Genomic DNA, 26774 nt, shown 5'->3' on the forward strand with positions numbered 1-26774 from the left:
CTAAATTGACAATCAAATTTGACATGAACTTATTGTGGTACTCAATACCTTTTTTGCCTCAGTGTTCACAAGCAAATTCTCCAGCCACACCACCCAAGTTGCAAAAGGCAAAAGTAGGCATAGGGAGAATGAAGAATCACCTGCTGTAGGAGATCAGGTTCAAGAACATCTTTGAAACCCAAATGTGCACAAGTCCATGGGCCCTGTGGAGATGCAGAGGGAACTTGCAGATGACGTGGCTAAGTGACTCTCCATCATATTTGAGAAGTCATGGAAGTCCAGTGAAGTTCCCACTGATTGGAAAAAAAGAGAAGTATAACCCAAAGGGGGAAGAAAAGGAGGAGCCTGGGAACTACAGGCCAGCCAGTCTCACCTTGGTGTCCAGCAAGATCATGGAGCAGATTCCCCTGGAAACTATGCTAAGGCACATGGAAAAGAAGGGAGGGATTGGTGACAAGCCAGCATGGCTTCACTAAGAGCAAATCATACTTAATGTCCTGTGGTGGGTTACAGTGTTGGTGCACAAGGGAAGAGTAACTGGCAAATCATCATCTACCTGGACCTCTGCAAAGCATTTGACACTGACACACACAACATCCTTGTCTCCAAACTGGAGAGGAATGGATTTGTTGTATGGACCATTCAGTGGATAAGAAATTGGCAGAATCAACAGCTCAATGTCCAAGTGGAGACCACTAACAAGTGTCCCTCAGGGATCAGTATTGGGACCAGTGCTGTTTAACATCTTTGATGGCGGCATGGACAGTGGGATCGAGGGCACTCTCAGCAGGTTTGCTTATGACACCAAGCTGTGTGGTGTGGTCAACACACTGGAAGGAAGGGATGCTGTCCAGAGACCTGGACAGGCTTCAGGGGTGGGCCCATGTGAACATCATGAAGTTCAGCAAGGCCAAGTGCAAGGTCCTCCATCTGGATGAGAAGAATTCCATGCTCAAATACAGATTGGGCAGAGAATTAATTGAGGGCAGCCCTGAGGAGAAGGACTTTGGAGTGCTGGTGGATGAGAGGCTGGACGTGATCCAGCAATGTGTGCTGCATCACAAGCAGTATGGCCAGCAGATTAAGGGAAGTAGTTCTTCGCCTCTATTCTGCTGGTGTGGGACCCCGCTTGTAGTTCTGCATCCAGCTCTCTGGGTCCCCTGCATAAGAAGGACATGGACCTTCCAGAGTGAGTCCAGAAGCAGATATTTAGAGGGGTGGAGCACCTCTCTTACGAAGAAAGGCTGAGAGATTTGGGGTTTTTCAGCTGAGAGGAGAGACAGTTCCAGGAAGACCTTATGGCACCTTTCAGTACCTAAAGGGGCTACAAGAAAACTGGAGAAGGACTTTTCACAAGGGCTTGCAATGACAGAACAAGGGAGAATGGCTTCAAACTGAAAGAGGGTGACTTTACATTAGATATTAGGAAGAAATTCTTAAGTGGGTGGTGAGGCACTATAACAGGTTGCCCAGAGAAGCTGTGGATGCCCCATCACTAGAAGTGTTCAAGGCCAGGTTGGGCAGGGCTTTGAGCAACCTGGTCTAGTGAAAGGTGTCCCTGTCCATGGCGTTGGAAGGGGATGGTCTATGAGCAGCAACCCTTGCTATATCTGCAGCTGTTCTTCTTTTCTGTATGTAAGTATGAGTTGTCCCAGTTCTAAATTTTATTGGGTGATATACAGAGGACTGCTGAAGAATGATCTGAGAAGAATGTCATGACTTTATGAATACTGCATGTACTTAAATCTGTGAAGTGCAATTATTACAGATTGGGTTTTGTGAATTTATTGTGAGTGTACATTCATCAAGCTTTAAAGAAACTGTGAGAAGAATAAACCTGAAGACAATCGAGTGTCTTAACATCTTCCAACAAAGCATTTCATTATAATAATGCACTTCAAAGGTTCTGCCAGAGTGGCGTAGTTGTGTAGTCAGGTCTTGGAATTAAATAAGAAAAAAGGACAGTAAAGAAAAAAGCTTTTTTTGGATTAAGAGGAGGGTGTACTTGTCAGGTGGTGTTCTCATTGAAACGCTCTCAGGCCCTGGAGAGGCATCTGAGAGCAGCTGAGGCCTTCCCTCGCTCTCAGGTAATGACAGGGCTTAGAGAAAGGAAGTGTGTCAATGGACTTTTTATGATGAGGCAATCCAAGAATTAATGCACTGCTGTATAGAACTTGTCTAGTAACAGCTAACCAAAATCATTGCTTTCAAAGGATGCAGGTGCTGTCTCAGTGCTTAAGAGAAAAAGCTGAGTCCATGGAAAGACTTATTTCAAGGGAAGACCATTTCCTAGAAATCAAAGTCTCCTCTTGTACTTGAGCACACTGTTTTTGTGAACTTAATAACGTCTGCAGATAGACCACATCATTCTTTAGGTGTTGGACTATTAGTAATGAAATACTAATTTTGGGATGTGGAAGATCCTTCTGGGCCTTATTTCATGGATTCTGAATTAGCTATGCTGCCTTTACAGAGCTGTTATAAGGTGTCCCTACTGATCCAGAATTCAGTAGGCATCATTTGGCCACAAGGTACTCATTAAAGGCTTGGGGCTAATTTAACATTGGCAAGCTCTGTTCCTGTAACCTTTCCTGCAGCAAACATGCTCAAGTCCATCCACTAAGTCTACAGTACTATGGTCATTGCTGTTTTCCATAGAGATAACATGCCCAGCTGGGCCAGAAATATTGTTTAAAAATACATAACTATAGCTTTTCTCTGGAGAAGTCTTTACAACATTGCATCATACTCTGGTAAATTATTAACTATTCTGGACAATTCATGTTTGGTTTTGTTATATACTTCATGAAACACTGTGATTCACGTATTTCTGGACTTCAGAGTTGCCCTGTAGGCTGTGAGCTTAAATTGTTCCATGCAGAGATTTACAGTCAAGAAATGAGTATTCTGACTTGGATTCTTACTTGGATTCTTCTCTTATATTCTTCTTACTTAGCTTTGCTTTCATATGAAATGACACCATATTCTGATGGCAGCTTCTTACCAGTTACCTTACCAATTGCACTATCAGATCATTTAAGGCCTACTGGTATTATCCATAAAATCACCTCAATACAAGCCTGGAGAAAATTCCTGGAAGGCAGCTGAATGTTTTGCAGTCCATGAAAGGATAGTAAAGAGCAATGCCCCTGGCTGTTTGTGTCTCCCGCATTTAAGCTGCTGCCAGGCCTGAGACTAACTTTGGTTACAAAGCCAACAGGCAAGCATCACGACTTACCTTTTCTTTTACCTAGCCTTGAGACTCTAAATCTACTCTCTTCACCCCCAGCAAACTCTTCTTTCATCCTTCTCCTCATCTACAGATTTTCGTAGCTCTTGAGGAACTGCAGCCCAAGGGAATGGATAAGGTGAGCAGAACAGAGGAAAAGCATGAGAAGGAAGTAATGACAGAGATGAACTAGTGTGTATTGACCATAATCCCCCACTCCACAGTTTCCCCTGGTCTGCTTTAGTGGTGGGAATTATAGGAGTCTGCAAATGAAGGAGTGAAACTGAGGCTGGGAAAAAGGGGGTGAGGAAAAGGTGTTGTTTTAATGTTGTCTTTTTTTTCCTCTCACCACCCAAATCTATTTAATTGGCAATGAATTAAATTAAGTTAATTTCCCCAGATTTGATCTGTTTTGCCAGAGATGGTAATTGGTGGGTGATTTCCTTGTCTTTATCTCAACTTAGCAGATTTTTCATCATAATTTTGCCTCCTGCCTTGTTGAACAGGGGCATAAGAGTGGCTGGGTGGGTGTTTGGCAGCTGGCCAAGGTCACCCACCACAGTTTAAAAAACAATGGTTTTTTCCTGGTTTTTTTTTTTCAGTCTTTTTGTGACAAGCAAGATGGCTTGCTTGGATTTGACACTCATGTTTAGATAGCCTTAATTTCTGTATGAACTTAAAAAGCTTTCTGCCCAAGGTGCAGTCTAATGGGGCCCACAGGAATTTGGCTGTGTCTGAACAAGGTTTTACATCCATTAGTTTGTGCCAGCAGGGCCTTTCCTTTTTTTTTTTTTCTTTTTTTTTCTATTTTTTTTTAATTACTGCCCAGACTTTTCTTGCTTGTGTTTTTTTTTTTCTGTCAGCAGCAAATGAGCAACTTCTATAATAGCTGGCATGTCATTAGGGACATACGAATGACATCCGTATTTCCCCTTTTCCAGTCTTTATGCTGTCTAACCCAGTTCTACTGCCCTGCATCTTCTTCCTCTGCTTTTTCTAGCATATACAGTTGGTGCTGCCCTGTCTTCTATAGGACACTGCAGGCCTACCCTGAATTCAGCTTATGATGTGCTCACCCACAGCCAGGGCTTCCTTTTTCAGGCAGTATGATATTAGTATTTAAGTGAGGAGATTATGCCTGCAGCCTGGAATGCCTTACAAGAGAGGATGGCATGATATGACAGAGTCCTTGGCCTCTGTCTGAAATGATTCTTTGGAGAAAGCACAGAGCAAGGCTGCCAGCCCTTGTTGTTCTAATCAGCCTCCTCCATTTGGCCAGAGCGTCTCTGACAGCCTTGCATGTGTCTGCTTGCTAGCACACGTGTTTTTCCGTAGTGACTTAAGGCACATTCAGGAAGCATTTCAGTGGAGATTTCACCATGAGAGCATGACTAGGCTTGGTGCTGAGCACCATTGTGGACCTCAGAAGCCACTGGTTCAGGACGGTGCCCCATCCTTTGTGACATCCCTAGGGATGCCTTCTTTCCAGAACCATGACCTATCACGCACTGTCTTGCGATCTTTGTCCTCTGTATTAGTCGATAATGAAACAGACTCCCTTGAGCTCTGCTTCTTTTCTCTTGGTTAAAGTTGTCAGACAGATGCTTCCAGAGGGAAGGGGATTTCTTTGTGTGTGAGGCAACATGCTGGGTGGAGGCCAGTAAGCTCAATAGCGCTGATATGTCGTGCCAGGAGGAGGAAGGGGTGTCCCAGCTGGATGGATTTAGCTGGTAATTGCACCTCGTTGTTTCTGAATTGCAAACCTAGATGAGTTGGTGACTGTGGAAGATTTACTTGGAACACTGGTGTACCAGGGTAAAAGGATACTAAGAGCTATGTGAGGAGGTATCTACAGTGTATCTTGAAGGCCTTTTTATATTCTTCTCAATCACATTATGGTGATGAATTCATGCAGTTACAGGCTTGAGGATCTCTAACAAGAGTTCTTCCTCCCCTCTGCTCTCCCAGTTGTCCTTGTACTCAGATTTGTTATAGTTTCTTTACTTGTGTCCAGTCCATTTATGGCATATAGGCACTGATGTCCACATAGTAGGTGGCATTTTCAAAAACTCTATCCTACCTGCACAAATGCCTTAAATAAAATAAGGAAGGTGCTATACTCCAGCTCTCTTTGTTTTCAGCCCTGAAATGATGTATTGCAGCATGTTCCCCATTGTGCAGGAGGATCCCGTGGAAAGTACAGTAAGCATTGGGCACTCAAGAGGTTTCACTGGTGCTCTGGGGGAGTGTCTTGAACATGCAGAAACTTGCTTCTCTTCTGAGTATGACTGCCAGAAACCCTCTGGTACTTCAGATGTAGCAAAAGACTGGGCATCCTCCATTGCTTACAGAATTTCTCCTCTTGTTGGCAGTACAAAATGTTCCCTTTTTACATAATTATGAAACTCTCTTGTGTTTATACATAAGCAAAGAATTATATCCTTTTTGACAATGAGCAGCAGGCCTATCCACTCTATAGATTGTTTTACTGCCTTTCTTTCTTCTTTTTTTTTCTTAAATCAAAACCTTATCCAGTCCCTCAGTAAGCTTCCATTTTAGCCTGACAGACTTGGGTCATTAATCTTTCTCCTGTGGTCTGGAAAACATCTCCAGACTCATTCCCAGATGTTTTGTTCAGTTTCTTATCCAAAATGTGCACCCTGTTGGTGAATCTAGAATTTTAACCCCATCGTAGTTACTTTTATTCACAGTGACATTACAAACTGAGTGTTTTCCAGATCACTTGCAAACTCAGTGCATAAATAGCTTCACTAAATCATGAAATTTGCCAATTTGAATTGTCTCAATTTGTCTGCTAAATTTATCCATCACCACCATGACCACCACACAAACACACACTGGTTTCATTTTCATATTAGTTTGTGTCTCTGCAGGGAGTACGAGAGGTAATTAGCTTGTCTTGGAGGACCAAGACTACTTTAATGAAGACACATGTACTTGCTAAGGAGGTCCACTGGAATGAGATCTAGCCCCAGTTTTGAAATCCTCTCAAGCTTTCATTCAGAGGGCAGCTGTTTTCCTATGGGCAACGTGGGGTCTGCACAATTTCTGCATACCATGACATGGGCCACAAATACTCACTTCTTAGATATCTGAAGTAAAAAGTTGCTTGTCCATGGTCTAGAAGTGTGTTCTTCTGACAACTAGACCCTGAGAAATGCTGGTATCATGTTAAAAAGGAAGGCTCTTTTATTTTTAAATACTTCGGTCATATTACTTTGATTCACTTCTCTATTCCTTCAGAACAATGGAAAATACTTTAGAATGCTTTAAAATATGCTTGTCTCCTCCATCAGAGCACCTCTCTTTGGTTAATGGCTTTTAGAAAGCTGTATGTTCTAAGTAACGTGTAAATGATAGATGACATGTAATTTCATCTCTTTAGTTGCTGTAGCAACGTCACACTGAACTATGCATTAGTCAGTAGTCCAGGCCAGCAACTCTCTTTTTTCTGAAGGATGGTTTACACATTATGATGACTATTAGAAATGAATACTAAAACAGATAATTGACTGTATAAGCAAGTCCAACAGAAGAATGTGTGTTAGCATGCATTACATTGAATAGGTTTAGAACTGAATGTGTATATTGAGCTCCATACAAAAAGTCTTTCAAGTACCTCTCACCTCCTCTTTTTCCATGCAAGTATATATACTAGCTTTTTATGCATACAAGGAAAAAAAAAATGCTTCAAAGGTAGGTAAAACCTGAGAACTAGAAGTTCTTTGTGATGACCTGTGTAATTTTGCCCTTTATCTTTGATACTCAGTCACATAATGCTGCTGTATTTGCCATGATCTTTCTGTGTGTAATGCAATGACAGAGATTTTAGGAAAATCAAGTAGAGAGATTGTATCTTAAAAACAGCAATCAAAACATCTTTCCCACGAGAAATAAGATGCAATATTAAGGAGCACTAGTCAGGAAATTGAAAATAAAAATTCAAATGTTTAAATAAGTTCTAGATAAGGGGTAATGTGTTTTACATTTTGGTATGATAAAGGAAAGACCTATATGTAAAGCTGTGAATTTATTTTAGTAGAAGAGTCTAACCAAAGAATTCTTACTACTCCAGACCTAATTGCTAAAGAAAAAAATATAGAATTTCAGAAAAAGTCTCAAAAATAATACAATGTAAATTGTTGTGCACACTATTCCTTATATCTACCTCTTATTCTCTGCTTATCCTTTTGCCACCTCTGTCTGCTAAGTAAGGTCAGCAATGGTAGTCTGCCTGAGTTATTCCAGGTCTTTCAGAGAACTGAAGTGTTAATGCTGTGGTCACCTGCTGTTTTTCACTAGGAGGAATAGGTCATTGCTTTCCTCATTCTCTTCTGTAGGATACACTTTGACCCATTGGACCCATTTTTCTATGTTTGCTAATGTTCTGCACCTTGCTATTTACTCATTGACCTGATAGTTTACGTTATATCAAAGTTTACTTTATGGCTTTTATGTATTTTAGATATTGTTCTTCATTGCTTTCGTTTTGCTCAGCTCATTGTTGCCTGTTGGTGAATTGTTTATAGACCTTGGATTGGGTCAGCTTGTCCCCCGTTTCTTGCACGTATTCCTCTACACTGTGTCATTATGCCATTATTAAATATTTCATCAGCTCAGAATAAACTGTGTGTTATTACTGTATACAAAATGATAGTTATACAAAAAGAAGCGAATAAAAAACTAAAATAAACTAGGAAAATTATTACTTCACCTAAGTAAGCCCCCAAAAATGGTGCAGGTGGACCAAGAAAAGTTCAAAGTAAGCCTGAGAAGCCTCAGTCCTGTGGACTTGCAAAGCCAGGACAGTCTGTTACCTGTTGCTACCAATGGCAATAGTGTGTTTACAGAGCCACAGGGCTACAGTAGAACACAGCTATGCCTTTCAAGAAAAATGGAATTGAATTTGAAATGCAGTTTGATCATAGACCACAGGTTCTGTTATGTAAAGTATCTCTAAACACAAATAAAGAAATAGAAAGTCTCACATGAAATCAATATGTGGAAAACCAAATACTGATAATTCGAAATGACACAAATGTTTCTGTTTACTTGTCAAGTAAATGCAAGATAACTATGGCAATTATTCAAAGCATGGCCATTCTTGAAAGAAAAGAATTGAAGCTGTTGTTCACTTGGCAAACCTTTATATAAATAATCCCTCTATCATTAACTTTTGTGAATTACAGTCCATCAGAATGAGAAAGAGGTTGATGATTTGGAAAGAACTTGGCTTAAAATGTTGCATTAAATTCCATTCTAATTAGCAAATACTTAACAGTTTTATTTTCAAGGGTGATCCTGAGTGAATTATGTGTGCAGATTTCGCATGGTTTGTTTCATAATTTGTGAGGAATTTTCTTGCATCACATTTTTCCTCTTGTTTGAAGATGTATGACTCCTTACTATGCTAGAATCGTTCCAGTTAAAGTTGGCACAAGTGGCAGTGAGATCAGGGAGATATTCTTGGTCTTCTATCAAACACTGTGATTTTGTTTTCCTTTAATCGTGCAAGTTTTTCAGGCACTCCATTTCATGGAAAACCTAATAATTTGAGTATTGTGGGCTTTTTATTTTGCCCAATGAAGCAGAAAACTACTGTCTAGAAGTCAGATGTCAGATGTGTATCTTCTGCTTATGCTAAATTCAGTGAGATTTCTCTGTATATACTGATCTGAATGTGAACAGTGCAGAGCAGAAGAAGAGATTAAATTATACAGGGGCTTGATATAACAGTTAAAATAACTCAGTACTCAACTTAGAGGACAAATTGCCATATTTTTGTTACTTATAATTGTTAGAGATAAGATAATGGTTAGAGAAAGTGGATTTACAAAAGAAGGATGTATATGATTCTTTTCCTGCCACATAGTATTCCTAAGGGATTGATTAAAACCAAAGTAAGTTCATTATTGTGGACTCTTTACACATTAATTACAAAGTTTAGTTGACTTAATTGCCTGTGCTTACCAACCCCTGGTGTCACTTCTGTATCCTACTTCTGCCAATAGAAAAATAGGGAGCTAGCATTCACAGACACTGAAAGATTGAACCAAAACTGAGAAATAAATCAAATCAATGCTTTGCACTATAAAAGGGAAAAAATGAGGGCACCAATGTCTTTTGTTTTGGAATTTATTTTATTTTATGGTTCAAAGCTGGAAATCTTTTTCAGGATTCATGGAAAATGTTAGTATTGAATTTGGTGTTTGGCATTAGAAGTGGATCCTGGCAATGTCATGGAAGGAGTAATTCTGTAATTAGTAGAGTTTCGTCTTGGTTCTGAAGAAGTTGAATATATATGTTCACTGTATATGTTCCTAGTAAATTTTTTTCCTGTTTCATTTAGAGTTGCCATTTTTTATTCTCATCAGTTTTTATTGCTGCAGAGACTTTCGCAAGTTGTATATAGAGTCTTACAGGCAACTTGAGCTTCTTGCAGTGTCACTGTTAGAGTGTGCCTGAGCTCCAGTTGGTGCATCCACTATTCTGGTGTAAGAGAACTTCAAAGCCAATGCATCTTTTTTTGTCTGAAGCAATTGTAATATTTAGCTAAATTGGAAAGAGAGTAAGCAAGAAGGAGAATCTGTGTTCTTAATCCAGAACTAGGAAATAAATGTTATTCACTGTTTAAATGTACTATTAATAAATAACAGTTGCTTTCACAGAAAAAAAAAAGGATTTATACAAACTCTAAAACATTTTAAAGGTGTGTATTCAGCCAAGCAATATCATAATTAAAATTTTTGTCCTTCAAATCTTCAGCTTCATCTAAGATCAGATATCCTGATCTTGCGCCACACCAATCTTAATTTTAAGTATTTTAGATAAGATCCATATTTTTCCTGGTAGTCTCATTATTAAGTATCAGTATAATCAAGCAGAATAGAAGAGGATAACGTTTTAAATAATGATCTGGAATGTCTAGAAAGACTGGCTCTATTCAGCATGCTGAAAACTTGCCTCATTCATACCAACAGTACAGCTCTTCTTTTCCCAGTTACAAAATACATTCATTATTTAGGAGTGCTCCTGAGCTAAAGTAATTTCTAGACATACCCTTGAAGTTTGCAGATCAAACCTTGAGACCTGAATCATAGAATCATAGAATCACTGAGGAGGGACAAGACCTCCAGTGTCATCAAGTCCAACCCTATGCCGAAGTGTAGCAATAATAGAGCATGATTCTTCTCCCTCATGTACCAGACTCCTTGAACTCTTCCTTGGGCAGCCCCAGCTGCCTCACAAGCCCATCACTGGAGACCTCTTCCTTCTGGGCAGCATTAATAGCAGGAGTGGCAGGAGGGACTTGATCTGTGCCTGTACCCATCTGCTGAGTCTCTGTCCCCTGCCTTTGCTGCAGCTCTTCCTCTGCCATGCACAACCTGTAATACAGTGGAGTACAATCAACACTTGGGATCTAAAGTCTACAAAACTTTTGGACAAGTGGAAACTGAAATTTATCATCCAGGCCCACACCCAGTTAACATCTCTTCCTCTTCAAGAGCATGTGAGATACGCTTTATCAGGCAACTAAAGCTCTTTGTTTCATCATTATATAAGTAGCTGGTATTTTAATTGAAGCTCAGTTGCATATCTATGAATGTATGCATCTTCATCTAAGATCAGTTATCCTGATCTTGCATCACACCAATATTAATTATAAGTATGTTAGGTCAGATCCATCTTTTTCCTGGTAGTCTCATTATTAAGTATCAGTGTAATCAAGCAGAATAGAAGAGGATAATGTTTTAAATAATGACCTGGAATGTCTAGAATCATACATATCATATGTATGTACCCGTTAGTACATACATATGATACTATATCAATAAGTCCTAGTTATGTCCTACTTATAATTTTGTTTAAATAAAACCAAGGTTAGCAGGTTACTGATATTTTTCAAGGATTTTAGAAAGGTAAGGCATCCAATGAATTGTGTATTTTGCCTCTAATAATTCCTCCTTTATTTTAAAGTAACCTTCTTTCTCTTAGCAGCTTACTCATGTTTTTTGCTCATCTTTTCTGTATGCCAGCTGTCTGTAAAGGAAAAAAACAATGCGTGAAGGTTTGCGTGTCATGATAATAAAACTGAAATATGTTATAGTATGCTTGTTTGTTCATAGGTATTTTATGTGGTATCACATTCACCTATTTGGCAAACATCTAGATTTAGAGCTGAAAGAGTTCCTGCACTAAAGTGGTATTCCTCTGCATAGTCTTCAGGGATTTGTTGAGAAAAAATAGATTAGGCTGAATGGATCAATGGATCATTTGTGACCAAGTCATAGATTGTAGCATAACACTTAAAGGAAATCTTTTGAAAATTTAAAATAGTCCCCAACAGTAATTACCTCTAATACATTTAATTTTTTTGACAGAACATTTTTCAGCTCTGTGCTTTAGGCAGCAGTCTTCATTACTGTTGTGGGAAGGGCTGAAGTTTGCACTTACAACACAGAATTCCCTGCTGCTGAGATTCATGTTTTCGTGTCTCTTTTAGGATACAATCAATCTCAGTTCTCAGTGCCAAGTATACTTTTTATCTACATCTACTTTCTGCAAGTCTTTCCTAAGTAATTTTCTTGCTGGTTTTCCTCATAGCTTCCTTAATTTGATCTGCTGCTTTGCTTTCAGAACTGTGTTTGTCTACATAGTCTTCTTTAACCAATAGGGTGTTAGAACAACCAAGACAACCTGGTGGTTTCTCCTTGTTCTTACCTTGTTGATTCTCATTATCCTGTGACGGAGCAGAGGTGCTTGTTTTCCTACAGAAGAGCTTGGATTGGTGAGAGCAGACAGACGAATGTTTTGTGACTGAGCAGGGTTCTGATGCTTCTCTAGAATCATAGAATGAAAGAAAATGCTTTCTTTGTTACCTCATAAATTTGCTTTATAGTGGTGGTGTACAGATAGGGCTTCTGTTCCTGGATGTGTAAATCATTAACAACCACGTATGTGGTCAGTAGTTAGCTTATGGTTTAAGTAAGTGGTGCTTACTTTTATCTTGGACATGTGTATACAGCAAAGCATAAAACTGGTAAAGTTTCAAATTCAGCAGTGCCTCGTTTCTAGCAGCAAAAGTGACATGTGGAATTTTATGTTTTATACGTACAGTAATTGTTAAAATATAAAGACTCCTTTTTCTTATAGATAAATCCAGCTACTGAAAAGCAGCTCCTGCACAGAATCTGCTTAGTCTAATCTTTTCCTGCTTCACCCACTTCTCCTCGAGTCAGTCCACGCAGGCCTTTTATTTCCTTAAGGAGAATTTAAGCGGCTTGTCCTCACCCTTGAGTACTCTACAGTCCCACTGCAGTTACTCACACAATCCCTCCCTAACGTGTTGCTCCACTCTTTTGTGCTGTCCTGTGTCAAGTTCGTTGTTCTGTGCCCATTTCCATCAAATCCATTCACATCAGCACAAATTTTGTCTTTCTTTCTTCTTTCCTCAGTATAAGAAACATTTGAGTGACAAGTTAATACTTCGTCTGGCTTAGACAGACAGTGTCTGTCTGTGTTTCGTGATACTTGAGTTTATTTCTTTCATAGAAGTTTTTATGAAAGACTGAGTGTCGCTGTTGTTGGCTTTCAGGAATACTTTTATTGACAGTTAATTCTTTTAGAAGTTCTTCTAAACCCCCTCTTAATCTGTGATTTTCTGCTTGATCCTTCTTAGCTTGTAAGGCGTTTGCCATAGGAATGCATCTTAACCTGAAATTTGAAAAATAACATGTAAAAATGCAATGTGACACAAATAATTTTTATCAACAGCTCATTTAAGAATATTACATTGTGCAAAAATAGTTAACATTGGTTCATTTAATCCTTAAAAAATCTAAGTATATATCACCTTAAAAACAGAAATGTTTTTTAAAGGAAAGGTTATGCTTTTACTTCATCTTTCTTTTTTTTTTTTTTTAATGAAAGAAGCAACATACAGTATTTGTCATACAAGCTCTAATGGTGAAATAACCTTCCAAGTTTTATTTTCAGGTGTATTAAATGTATTTCACTCACTGTGCCATCACAGAATGTGGAAATAATAGTAATTTCTCTACAGTTCATAAGATGTGAGAGAAATTATGAAATTTTTAGGAAATTTGGCAGGCAAAATTGTAAGTTGTCCTGATTTTTTTTTTATTATTATTATTGGAATTACCTCCATGGAGTTGAAATGAACTGTTTACTATAAGAGATGTACAATTTCTCCACTTATCAATAGTCCCTTATTTATCTGAATAAGGGGAAGCATCTGAAAAATTATACCAGCTGATGCTACAAGTATCTTTTCAGAAAATGTAGAGTAGAGAAATACAATTAGAGAATGGAAAGAACAAGCACGTAGGTACTGACATTCAAAAATGGGGCAGGGAGACGTGTCAAGAGAGGAATCACAAGGGATCTCAATGGTTTATCTGTTGTGACACTGGAGAGAGATTAAGAACCTGGATTTGAGTTTTCATTTCAGTTTATGCCCCAAAATAGGGAGATTAATATTGTTTTTATCTTCATCGGTTTAATAACTGAAGGTACTACTGGAGCCCTGCTACATTATCATATTAGAAAATGTCTAAGCCCATTACTGGAGTTATTCCGCATAAACAGCCTGGTTTTATTTAAAACTAAGATCTTACATTCTGTGTGATCAAGAATACATTCTGAGTTAGAGTGCAACTTGTTTAGTTTTTCTCAAGTATTCACAAGATACTTACATGCAAATGTATGAGAAAAAGGATACTGTACTCCCTGTGCAAGTGCAATAACAACATCAGCAAAACTTGCAAGGCCTATACCACATAAGCAAAAACAAAAAGAAAAAAAAAAGGTGGAAAAGCACTATGAGAATTTCAAAACCTTACTGTATTTTCTGTTGCTGAGTAAAGGCAAGCTTTTGGCTTTTCTCCACACATCAAACTTTATTGTATCCATCCTTTAGGAAGTAGCACCAGTCTCTTGCCATAGCAGAGAATCATTTATGTGCTCCCAGGGCCATAGGTGGGTGTCTCTAGCCTTAGGATCCTAAGGACTAAGAAAAGTTAACTGATAATTCGTTGTTGATATAACTGCATTCATTTCAAAGGTTGTCAACATGGACATTTGTAATCTGGTGGTCTTATTTAACAGGCAAATGACTTTTCTCTAATAGGCCAGTAGGCCGTGTGGCATGTCCTCTAATAATAGGAAATGGCAGCATTAAAAGGAACACACTAGAGCTGGGAACATGGAGCTCTTACGAAAATGACAGTGAAAAATTAATTCCCACCTATGCCAATCTTTTTCATCTGGAAAGTAGGCAGCTGTATCAAGCTAAGCTCTTTCTAATCTTGCCAATTTCAGAATTACTTTATCCCCAAGCATGAAATGATCTTGAACTATTTCTTTTGCACACAAAGTTTGAATAGGTTTTGTTTTAGCAGTGAGTTGGCTTTTTTTTTTTTTTTGTGCTTCTTGTTCATGTGCAGTTGTTGGAATGTTCATCCCAAACTGGCTAGGGAAGGCTGATAATATTACACCAGTCAAAATGTACAGTCCTTTTCTGAGTCTATACTAAAATCCCAAATTTAAAGGCTGATTTTCATTATCAGCCATTTGTCCTGGGCATGTGAGAGCCTACAGGCTGGTTCACATTCTTTGCTGAACCCCGGCACTGTTTACCCTCCCTAGTGAGACCACCCTAGTTTATTTGGAACAGAGTGGATTTCTAACTGCATCCATACAAATATGATGTGAAGAGAGGGAGGTGAAAATGCACAGTGTAACAAGGCTAATAGTTCAATGTCAAAATACGAATTGGTAGTTATCTCACATATATCTACTTTTATTATTTTAGTGGGCTTTAGGGTCTATTTGCTGTCCCAGTTGGCAGTTCTATGGGAGCTAAAGAAGTTTCTCTTATTTTATAAAACATTACAGAAAAAAATAATCAGAATTTTCGTTCCAAGTTGCTTTGAAGAAACAGCAGTAGCTCATTAAGGTTCATTTTCATGATCTATTTCGAGTTTGTTTTCTTTTGTAGAAATATAGATATTCATATTAAGAGGGTGCTGACATATCCTTTTTCATGCAGGTCAAGCGCTTTCTTTTAAGACTTAGCCAATTTGATTGAAGGAACTGCAAGCTTTGTTTCACACTGTTTTCATTTGCTTTCAAGAGGCAGGAAGGGCCCCAAACATCAGAGAATTAATATGCAGTTATACATCAGAAGGACAACCTAAAATTCAGATAAGTGTTTCAAGAGAGTAAAGGGTTTGGATTATAACCAGAGAGTGGTAACAGGATGGTAGAGCCATAAACAGAAGGGAAAATGTGGGCCTGCATTTTCCTGATGGCAGTCTTCCACTACCTGCAGGGAAGTTACTGGGAGGATGAGGGCAGGTTCCTGCTGCAGTGCATGGCAGGAGGACATGTTGAAACAAGGGAGGTTCTAACTGAATATCAGGTACTATTTGTAGTTTGAGATTTTCCAGCTGTGAATAGATAAACCCAGACCGATACTGTCTGGTCTCATGGTCTCTGCCTTCAGCAGAGAATGGATTATTTGACTCCAGCATGAATTATTCTTTCATCCTGTGGTTCTGTCCTGTTCTACTTAACCTTCATAGACCCCATGAAATTCAGGTGACCCTGCTCTGTCTTTCTACTGCTTTTGTTTTCCATTTTTAGTGCATGTTTTTACAATCTGCTTCCATTCAGACACAGTCTTTTTCAGTGTGCAGCATTTCCTGCACTGAATTATTACATGTCCCACACAGCTACCTACGCTTTTTGAATCCTTCATTAGCAGTGCCCTCAGTAAAAAGTAACAGTTCAGTAGCTTGTACTTAACTGGTCTTTTTAGTCTTGGCAATAAGATTTACCTGATACATCTAACTCAGTGTAACAACACATGCAGGAGAATATATGGATATCATGCTTCCTAATCTTGTGGGTTTGTTTACTCAAACATTTGGTAGTTCCAAATGTTCACAGCATTTCATGGAGTTCTAAATGAATATGTACTTGGTTTTCCACTTTCCTGTCTTAAAGACCTATTGTAAGTCTAAAGTTAAGGTCACCTACCTTTTTTTGCTTTCTTACTTGTGTTCAGGCAAATACTATTGATTTGTTCTTCAAGAACATTTTTAGAGAATATTTTTAGAACATTTCTTTTGAAAGGAAAGTTAAACAAATACATGCTTCTGCATGTCTAATTTGACAAACAGAAATAGTTGGCTAATTTCAGTCTTCAAGGATGGTGACTGCACCAGTTCATATGCAAACTTTCAATATTTAATACATAGCTTGTGAAATATCAATTAATTGCCAAGTATTTGATTTCTCTCTAAAAAATAAGCTGGTTTGTCCCCTTTCCCCTACAGAAATCATCTCTTCTTTCTCAGCCTCCACTCCCTTTTGCATGCACACATGTACAGACACACACATGACAGGAGACAGTTTTCCTTTTATCTTTGTCTTCCACAATTCTCCTGACTACTACAGCACATAGTAGTCTCTATTCTTTCTCTGCAGGGGTCTGCTATTGATCATCTTTCATTCTCCCTTCACATCTTATTCTGCATCTTATCTGAACAGACAACTCCATCTGTCTTCTCTGTAGTGATTACCCTTGAGTCTACATCTACAAACCTTTCCTTTGGACTTTTTTCCAAAGAAAAATACTGACCTGTCTCTCTAACATTTCTTTGTGGATTTGTCACCAGCAAAACAAGATAGGCAGGGATCAAAGACAGCTCCTAATCAGTCACACAAACCTCTTTGTTTGTCCTCTTTGTTTCTCCTCTTCTTTAACTGCTGTAGCAGTCTGAACCACCCTGCCAGTTAAGCTGCAAATCGCTTGTCACATCCGAATTCAGGTCCAGGCTATCTTGCACACTCCTTTGCAATGCTATTCTAAAATATTGTGTTTCGTGCCTACCAGATCTCATCATGTATTTTACATTAAACAGTCACCTTAAAATAAACAGAAAATGGGCAAGGAGCAAACAAACCTCATTCCTTCCCATCCAAGTACCTTAAACACTAAGCTATAGTTGGATTCTGTCTTGGTTATGTTTTTTCTGTCACTTTAACTCTTGTGTTCTTAGCCAGAATGGAAACAAGAGGAGTAGAGAACAAGTCCAGCCCAAATTACTCTTTGCCGTAAGAAATAAGAGATTTGGGACTGATTTCCCCAGGATGAGATGGTCATTTAATTTATGCTTCCTGGTTTTTAGGCAAAGGACCAAACAGGTCCATTTTTGTCCAAGTGAGACAATAATTTTTAGTCCACACACTTTTTAAAAGCCTATGCCCTCTTTGCTCTGGTGGCAACCCGTAAAAAGTGCACTGCATGCTCAGAGTGAATAGAAACACTGTTACAGACTTACTAGAAAAAAAATATTAAAATATAATGATTGGAGATTTTGAAATTTGAGACTGCTCTTGGTTTACTAAGGAAGCAAAGCTAATTGATCTCACAATCTATAGGCTCATTCCTTCAGATATTGCACTATACTGTTGCCCAGTATAAATCATATTGAGAAGAAGATAACATTTCCAGAGTTAATAGAAACATAATTTTTTTTCTAAAAATTTTCAAATGAATGGAAAAGAGATACTCCAGTTAGTATTTTCTGCTCTTGTGAAAGGAAGGTTGTGCAGAATTTGTTTAACATGGGTTTCCTTTTGGCAAAAGCCCATTAGACTGTCAGCATATGCACAATGGCCATTCAAGCAGACTTGTGTAGAAACCACCCATTTGCATAAGTTTATCTCCAACCCAGACATAGCCTTTCAGTATAATAGAGGATGTCAAGAAGAAGGAAGCTGGTATTGAAGTGGCAAGGTGAAACAATTTCTTAGAAAATCAGGCTTTTTCAGATCCACTGCATGGAAAAACATGTTTTTTTTCCAGGCTGGTCTCAGCTTTAATCATGTGTTATTGCCACGTTTTAGAGCTTAACTTCTGTTGAGTCAGTATTGCAAAACTGTTCCTGAAAGAGCTTTTGTTCTCACAAAATTACAGACTTACTATATTCAAGGGCACAAAGTGTTAGCAGTGGCCAAGAAATGTTTGATGTAGCTGGGGGTGTAAGGGATAAGCAGTGTCCAAAGCTACTCATCACGCTCTGACACCATCAGCATAGGTCAATACCACTGTGTAGAATGGAGCTATTTGAAAACAATTTTGTTTCGTTCCAGCTGTCTGTGATTCAAACCTCATCTCCTGGCTTGAGAAGAAGAATGGTACGTTAATCATTACAAAAACCAGGATGAGTGTTTTCTTCCTCTGTGCTGCCGTAGTAGAGCTGGCACAGCGCCCATCTCCTCAATTCACAGTGTCCTTAGTCAGTGTAGTGGGTTTGCTTGGCAAGGTTTTGGTAGCAGGGGACTACAAGAGTGGCTTCTGTGAGCAGTTGCCAGAAGCTTCCCCCATGTCCAACAGAGCCAATGCCAGATGGATCCAAGACGGGCCCACCGCTGGACAAGGCTGAGCCCACCAGCAATGGTGGCAGAGCCTTTGGGATAAAAATTGCTGCAAAACCACAACTGGAAGAGAGGAGTGAGAATGTGTGAGAGGAACAGCTCTGCAGGCACCAAGGTCAGTGACGGGGAAGGGGGAGGAGGTGCTCCAGGCGCCAGAGCTGAGATTACCCTGCAGCCTGTGGTGCAGAGCATGGTGAGGCAGCTGTGCCCCTGCAGCCCACAGAGGTCTACAGGTGACCAGAGATCCACCTGCAGCTCCTGGAGGACTCCGCTCTGGAGCAGGTGAATGTGCCCAAAGGAGGCTGTGGCCCCATGGGAAGCCTGTGCTGGGGCAGGTTCCTGGCAGGACCTGTGTCCCACAGAGAGAGGAGCCCACACTGGTGCAGGGGAAGAGTGTGATGAGTCCTTCCTGTGAGGAGGAAGGAGTGGCAGAGGCAACATGTCATAAGCTGACCAACCACAAGCACAATTCCCTGTCCCCCTGTTCTGCTTGGGGAGGAAAAAAAATAGAGAAATTGGGAATGAAGCTGAGCCTTGGAAGAAGGGGAGGTGGGGGGAAGGTGTTTTAAGATTTACTTTTTATTTCTCCTTATCCTACTCTGATTTGATTGGTAATATATTAAACTAGTTTCCCCAAGTCGAGTTGTATTTTCTTTGCCATATCCAGCTGAGGAGAGAGGGGAGTGACAGAGCAGCTTTGGTAGGTACCTGGCATGCAGCCAGGGCCAGACCACCACAGTTAGGTGCTCCACCTAGACTTCATAACCTAGTACTGCTGTCATCATATAAGTAGGAGGCTTTGCTGGGTTTTAGTGTCAAACATAATTGGGTAAGTAAAGCTGCAGGAAAAACATATCTGCATATTTTGTAGATGCTATAAAGAACATATACTCATGTTCCCCAGCAGTAAGAATTGTGCTATCAGTCTAAGGCTTTTATAAAGTGGTAATCATGAAAATGTTCTGGGATGTAATTTCATTACAATCACTGAAAATGGCAGTCAAATAGAAATGCCAGGCATCATCTTGGATTTACCAGCCTGAATGATAATTGAGGGAGAGAAAAAGATACTAAGAAATGACAAAGCTTTTATTTTTCCATGGAGTTAGCCAAACACAAACAGATGAACTTTCTGAAGAGTGACAGTTTGTTCCCAGGTTGAGAATTTATACGACTTATTTAATGGTTTGGCTGTAAAGTCAAAAATAAAGTGGTTTGTAAAGGAATTCAGTCATTGGCTGTTGCTTTTGTTATGAGCACAGTTTCTCTAAAAAAGGAATCAGATTTTGACTAATGGAAAAATATCATATAAAGGAAAATAGAAAGATATTGAGGATTAGAACTAGAGTTTCCTGAACCTCGGTGCTAGTTCTTATACAAATACACCCGTGGAAAATGAGCATGGTGGAGTTCTAAAGCAAAATTCTTCTCAGAGCTGGCCTCATTATCTCTCCCTTTCTCACTTAGTTGTATATTTTAGCTTTGTATTCCAAGTGTTGTCCTGAAGGGTTAGATAGTCTTTTGAAGCACCTGGAGTTCTATCTGGGACTCCCTGGTAAAAAAAAAACTATGGGCATACCACAGTAAGTCCAGCAAAGGATTACTATGGTAATAAAGGTACTGGAGCATCTCTCCTATGGAGAGATGAAACTGTTCTACCTGGAAAAGAGATGGTTTGGGGGAATTTCATCAGTGGGTGAATTATCTTCTGGGGGAAGTAAAGTAGATTGAGCCAGGCTTTTTTCAGTGGCATCCAGAAAAAGGACAAGAAACAGTGAGCACAAACTGAAGTATAAGAAAATCCACTTGAACATAAGAAAAAATTATTTACTGTGAGGGCAGTCAAACAGTGGAAAGGGCTGTCTGGAGAGGTTGTGGAATTTCTGTCTTTGGAGATTTTCAAAACCCAACTGGACATAACCCTGGGGAACCTGCTCTAGCTGACCCTGCTTTGAGCAGTGGGGTGGGACTAGACAGTCTCCAAAGGTCTTCTAACTTCATCCATTCTGTGATTCTTTGAAATGTGTACTAACATTTCTTGGCACTTGGATTTATTTTTTTTTATTATTATTTACAGCAAAATCACTACTACCAATAATTCATCTCATGAATAATCCCTTCAATCTAAAGTGCGCAAAGTATCTTGGAAACATCAGTTTCAATCAACATGGAAATTATAAGTGTAGTTAAAAAGATCTCAGTGAGATGTCCACCCATTTTGCAGGTGGACAAGAGACATCCAAGATGTCAGAGACTAAACTACTGGAAGAGATGGAAAGAGAACTCTGGAGCTGAGTTCATCAGAACATACATGTGCTTTCTCTTCCTCACTTCTGTCTTCCCAAACACTTGGAGGGTACCTGGAAGACTTGGTGTCCTCCATGATTCTCTGCCCGTGATTTTTTTTTTCCTGCTCTTATGCACAGATTTCTGCTCCAGAACTTGTACTTCTACCATAGAAAATACTAATAATATCTAAACTGAGACCCTAGTTTCAAAGCTTTTGAACCAATGAAGGTTGCAACCAATTTCACTTGCAGACAACCTGCAGAAATGTCTGATTTTAACATTTGCTCCTTGTATTTCTGCATTGTTTTTTAATATAATTACTGATATTATTGGTACTAGCAGTGCTTTCTGCAGCTTGTTTACATATCCAGTTGATGGATTTACCTCAAAATCTGGAGTATTTGTTCTGTCATAGTACCAGAAGCACAAACTATTTCCTATCCCTTTTAGTTTCTAGTAATGGGTTGATTGTATATAAGTATTTAATTTACTAAATGGAGAAAATATGTGAATTCAGTGATATAAAATTGATTTCATATCAGAGTGCATACTAATGATTTTAACTCCATAACAAAACTGACCTTGCAAACTCCTACTAGGCTTTCAGATATCTGCAGGAAAATGCTTGATTCCTGAATAATTTGAACAAAACTTGTGTCAAATCAGGAGTCACTTCTTAAATTTTTTCAATAATTCACATTCATTTGCTGTGATACTGTTTTGAGACTCCAATTTGTGCTATGTATTTTACATGTAGTTAATCATACTTTGTAGGTATTGTATTTTAAAAAGTCTTCACCTGCTATGATACTTGGGTTTAAAGAAAAGCCATTTAAAGTGTGTAAGTCCCACTGCATTAATCCCAAAGACTGATAAATCTCAAAAAGTAAGTTGAGGTCAATGGAACTCTCAAAGGAGTAAAAGCACCCATACAGGGAGAACAGTAGTGGACTGACGCCATATGCTTGGTTGCTGAGGCTTGTAAAGTACAAACATGCCTTGAGAAGCACAAACATATATTTCCTATAGCTGCTCCACCAAAAAATGCACCTGTATAGGCTGTGAAATTCTCATAAGAGGGAGTGAGTTTTAGCAGCTGGAATTATCAGATGTGGAGCATGTAAAGAAAATGTAGTTGTAAGTATATGAAAATCCATCACTGGAAGAAAATAGGATAACATGAAACTCCAGTGGTCTCAATAGCCTTTTCCTGAGATGAAGAGTCTTGCCTTTGCCACATAAAGGATCTTAAAACTGCTTTCCTTTTTCATTTGCATTTGTCCCATGATCACATCATTGACATGGAACAGAGCCTTAACATTATATTCAAAGAAAATGTGCATGTATATCTAGTTTTACAAATACATCTGCTCAGCATGTGATCCTGTAAAAGGAATAACAGCATTTGTTTACATCTTTGAGTGTTCTAAACTACTTGAAGGACAAGGTGATTGAAGGTTGAATGTTAAAATTAAATGGAGTAAGCTTAAGCTGACAAGTAAATAAGTTAAGAATAAAGGGTCATAGTATAGCAAAGTGGTCGTTACTGTGCACTTGTTGGCTTGGAGATTAACTGTTTGTCTATACTGTTGGATACACAGTTATGAAACTCTTCTAGGCATACACAGGTATAAAAAGTAAGGACTCTTGCTTAAGTCAGAGGTTCTGAGACCTAAAAACCAGTCCATGACCTTTTCCTTTCGTATTCTTCTATGCATACATCAGTGTTTTCAAGTACCAGCTTCACCTTTCAAAGAATGAATTTTGTTTAAAGAGCAGATCAGTTAAAATGGGAAACTGAAATAGTGGAGCAGACTTTGAAATGCAATGTGCATCAGCAATTTGCAGAACCACTGTTCTTTTGCACCACTGGAGGAGGAGTGTTCCAGAAATCTCTGTTGAAAGCACTGTCCCCTTGATTTGGTTTCCATATTGAAGACTAAATGGACTGTGAGCAGTGGCTAAATGTTGCTGTGTTTATTTAACCTTCCAACAACTGGGACCTCTCTCTTATCTGTAGCGGATAACGCATCATTCTGACTGCACTTACAGATGTATGTTTACATCTAAAGATTTCAAAATGCTTCAGCTACCCATCCAAACTGTCTGCAATGGATTCTCCCTCTTAAAGTACTGTGGCTGTTGGTGCTGTTATGAAAGACCACTCTGAGCCAACACTCAAAACCTGTTCTTCATCCAGACACCAGCTTTGCAAGCTGAGTCCCCTGCTCTCTCTGAGCTGCATCTGGGACAAAACTCTGTGAAGCAGAAGGAAAGTTGCCTCTCCTAATCACTTTCCTGCCTGGTTCTTAGAGCCTTAATATCTTCTGTGTTCTTGAGTCCAGAGTAGAGCAATGGAACTGGGGAAGGGTCTAGAGACTAAGTCTGGTGAGGAGTGACAGAGGGAGCTGGGGGTGTTTAGCCTGGAAAAAAACGAAGCTCAGGAGGGACCTCATCACTCTTTACAACTACCTGAAAGGAGGTTGTACCCTGGTGAGGGTTGGCCTCTTCTCCCAGGAAGCCCCTGACTGGATGAGAGGACATGGCCTCAAGCTGTTCCAGGGGAGGTTTAGGTTGGACATCAGGAAGAATTTCTTCATGGGAAGGGTTGTCATACACTGGAGTGGGCTGCCCAGGGAGGTGTTGGAGTTACCATCCTGGAGGTGTTCAAGAAACAGCTGGAAGTGGCACTTACGTGGTATAGTTGACAAGGTGGTAATTGGTCAAAGGTCTTTTCCAACCTTAATAATTCTGAGCTGCTTTACATCTGCTTTGTTCTGTGTGCTGATGAGGGTCACACAAGACTGGTATCTTGGCAGCTTTGTCAGAGGTGTAACCATCTGCAGGATGCACAAATTTCAAGTGGAAGGAGACCTTAAGGGAGACAGAGATCTGAACTCTTTCAGCTCAACTTTTCTACCACGGCCAGTTAAAATAAAAAAACAATCTGAATTGCATTTGGAAGGCTGGTGCTGGCATCTTTAACAATGTCCAGTCATATATTCAACATACTATCAGTGGAGCAACTCAAGGATTAAATTAAAAGATGAGTTTAAAACATGGTTGTGTTATTCTTCATTGATTTTTCCCTTTAAATTATATAAAACATGCTGTGACCTAGGGCCAAGAAAATTCAAACATATGAACATAAAAGGCATTGCTGAAAAGGCAACTTGAAAAGATGCAGGTAACAGTAATGACTGAAGTATGGATCCAAGTTTCAATAGAAATTACTTTTCTATCAGCTGAAAAGGTCAGCCTTTATGCAAGCAAGGATTTAAGAGCCTTGTTGTTATTACCTAAAGTAATACCCACAGTTACAGCATTTTTTCCTCCTGCCATTTCATAAATGTCAGCATAAGGTTTTTATTTCAGGAGTTGTGGAAGAAATATAGTGGATTACACACAAAATGAATGTTTCTACCGTGTGAAATATACTTGGGTAACTAGGTGCCTACAAAAAAACTACAAATTGAAGTTGAATGTACTGGTATATGAAACAAAATGGGTTGATGTTAATTATAGAGGCTGATAGTTGATTTCTAGTGATCTAAATTACCATGCTTAGAATTATTTCAGCTTTTGCTAAAATTTCCTAGTTTGCTGCAATGTCTCGTGAAATCCACCCCACAGAGGGCAAGCTGTTCTTGATGCTTATGCCTTTTCTTTCATTCCTTGTAAATATTAAATATTTCTAAAATAAATGTCATTGTTATTTCAGATTTAATAACTTTGAATTGGGGAGGTTTATATTTTTCTGAGATAGCCTTTGTCTGATTAAAAGATGCAGGTCTGACATTTTAGGTGCTTGGGCATAAAAAAAAATTCATCTTTGTCTACCTGCACTTATTGAAACTTTTGAATTTTTGTCAGTTTCTTTTAGGTGAAAATCAGGTGGGTTTGCTTGCAAGTAGCTCCCACCTTCACACCTTCCCCTAAATTGAATGTATTTTATAATCTTGAAGAAGCATGTCATTTCAAAGGCAGAGGACTCTAGTGTTGATGCCAGTGTTCCAAGGTTAAGTCATTACCAAGTATAATAAGGTCTATAAAACTTACTTATTACTGTACAGACTGTAGGTCCAATCTGATATTGAGTGCAAAGAAGGAGAACTTTCACAGCCAGTGAAGCTGTACAATATACAGTAAATCAAGAACATTTGCTGAAAACAGAGGTGTAGCCTGATGTATTGATACATGCTGTAACCAAAACTCCTTCATTTCATTCTGATTCTTTTTTTCACCAAATAGCAGAATGTACTGAAGTGTTGAAGTAGATTTTTCTCTAGTACAGAAAATATTTTTTAATCTTCAAAATGTTTTCTTCTCCAAATTCTGTTAAGTAGCTATTTCTTCATTATGTAACCAAGAAGTGTGCCAACTCCACAGAGGAGTAGGGCAAACTGAAATATTCATGTTAAATCTTACTTCAAATTTGGTGTTACAGAAGAGGTAAGGGAGAGGCGTTCTTATGTCCTCTCCCTTTATGTTTGCTAAATCTAAACACTACCCATAATCTGAAACCTAATATCCCATATTTAATTGATCTGTCTGTGAAGCTGTTTGTTTGTCTTTGCTGCACTATAAAGCTTTCTTTTTCTTTGCAAAATTAATTTCTTCAAATAGATTCTTGGCAGATGCTTATTTACTGTCAGGGATGCAATTATTACCTGTCAGAAACACATTCAGCAGTAGGACACACAGTGTTGTCATTGCAGTTTGTAAGGAGCTGAGCGAATAAGTTAATGAATGAATGGGTTAATGAATGAATACATTAATAAATTTACCTTTAACCTCTAGAGATTGCAGTGTTAGTCTTTATTCTGTAAACAAGCACATAAAAATCTCACAGTCTGCAACCTCAGGGTCATTTCCTTAAACTGCAAAAGAAAAGAAAAGAAAAATCCAAACCACAATTCACTGTGGCTGACAATCTCCAAGGAGTAGCAGCCTGGGATGAAGATGGGGAGTAGATCAGGTTAGTGCTCTACTTCATTCAGTTTATATATTCATCGTGAAGAAATCAGACAGGAAATTTGTACTCCTGATCAAAGGGTGAATTCAGTTCCCTCAGAATGCAGGGAACTGCATTTCAGGAGCTTCAGTTTTCTTCCACTGCAAAACTAATTTTTTAATTTTTTTTTTTCCTGGAAGATGACCATCTATGTAGAACTTAACAGGGTTGTGATAGAACAGTATTGATACTATTACTGGTTTAGCACATAAGTTTGCACATTTAACTTTCTGTAATAAGACTTCTCACAAGGAAACAGTGTTTTCCACTGACATTAGGGATTAATGCCAACTAACCAAACTCCTATAGAGAATAATCCATTATGTGTTAAACATGAGGCTACTCAGGAGTTAGGTACTGGAGGAGATCCACAAAATGCCACCAAGATTTGAACTAGGCATAATACAGATACTTCTCTGCATATCCACATATTCCAGTATTAAAGGGGGTATAATGCTTTAAAAGTGCCAAAAGATTAATTATTTTAAGCTCAATAAACTGAAGGCTGAATGTTCAATACTGTGGTACTCCCATTGTTGTCAGCAATTTCTCTCAAATAATTAGTTTTAGATTATCAGGATAGCATTGTTTCATTCCTTTAGCTAACCAGTGTGCCACTTATCTGTGCATGGCATTAGTGTGGCCTTTAGCATGCAACCACAAAGCTCTTTTATCAACAAGTTTGAAGCTTGGGGAATACGGTTTGAAAAATAATAGGACGTTTAGTGTTTTTATCAGTTTGATTGGAGTGGT

At 38.9% G+C, this 26774-nt stretch overlaps 1 protein-coding gene across 11 annotated transcripts in view; it reads left to right on the plus strand.

The window, feature by feature from the left end:
• The window catches only part of PRLR (prolactin receptor), a 156018-nt gene that overhangs the window by 95600 nt on the left and 33644 nt on the right, over window positions 1-26774 (plus strand). For 2 of the 11 annotated variants that reach the window (XM_051804746.1, XM_051804750.1), the window contains exon 1: window positions 25287-25985. The exons of 8 other annotated variants lie outside the window; for them this stretch is intronic. The gene's annotated coding sequence lies outside the window, so the exon portion shown is untranslated. Of the gene's footprint in view, window positions 1-18540; window positions 18834-25286; window positions 25986-26774 lie in introns of those variants that run through there. One more of the 11 variants, XM_051804751.1, reaches the window with a different exon arrangement.

The sequence above is a fragment of the Manacus candei genome, unplaced genomic scaffold (genome assembly GCF_025592945.1).
Source record: "Manacus candei isolate 608988 ecotype Guabito, Panama unplaced genomic scaffold, ASM2559294v1 h1tg000061l, whole genome shotgun sequence".
NCBI classification, from domain to species: Eukaryota; Metazoa; Chordata; class Aves; order Passeriformes; family Pipridae; genus Manacus; species Manacus candei.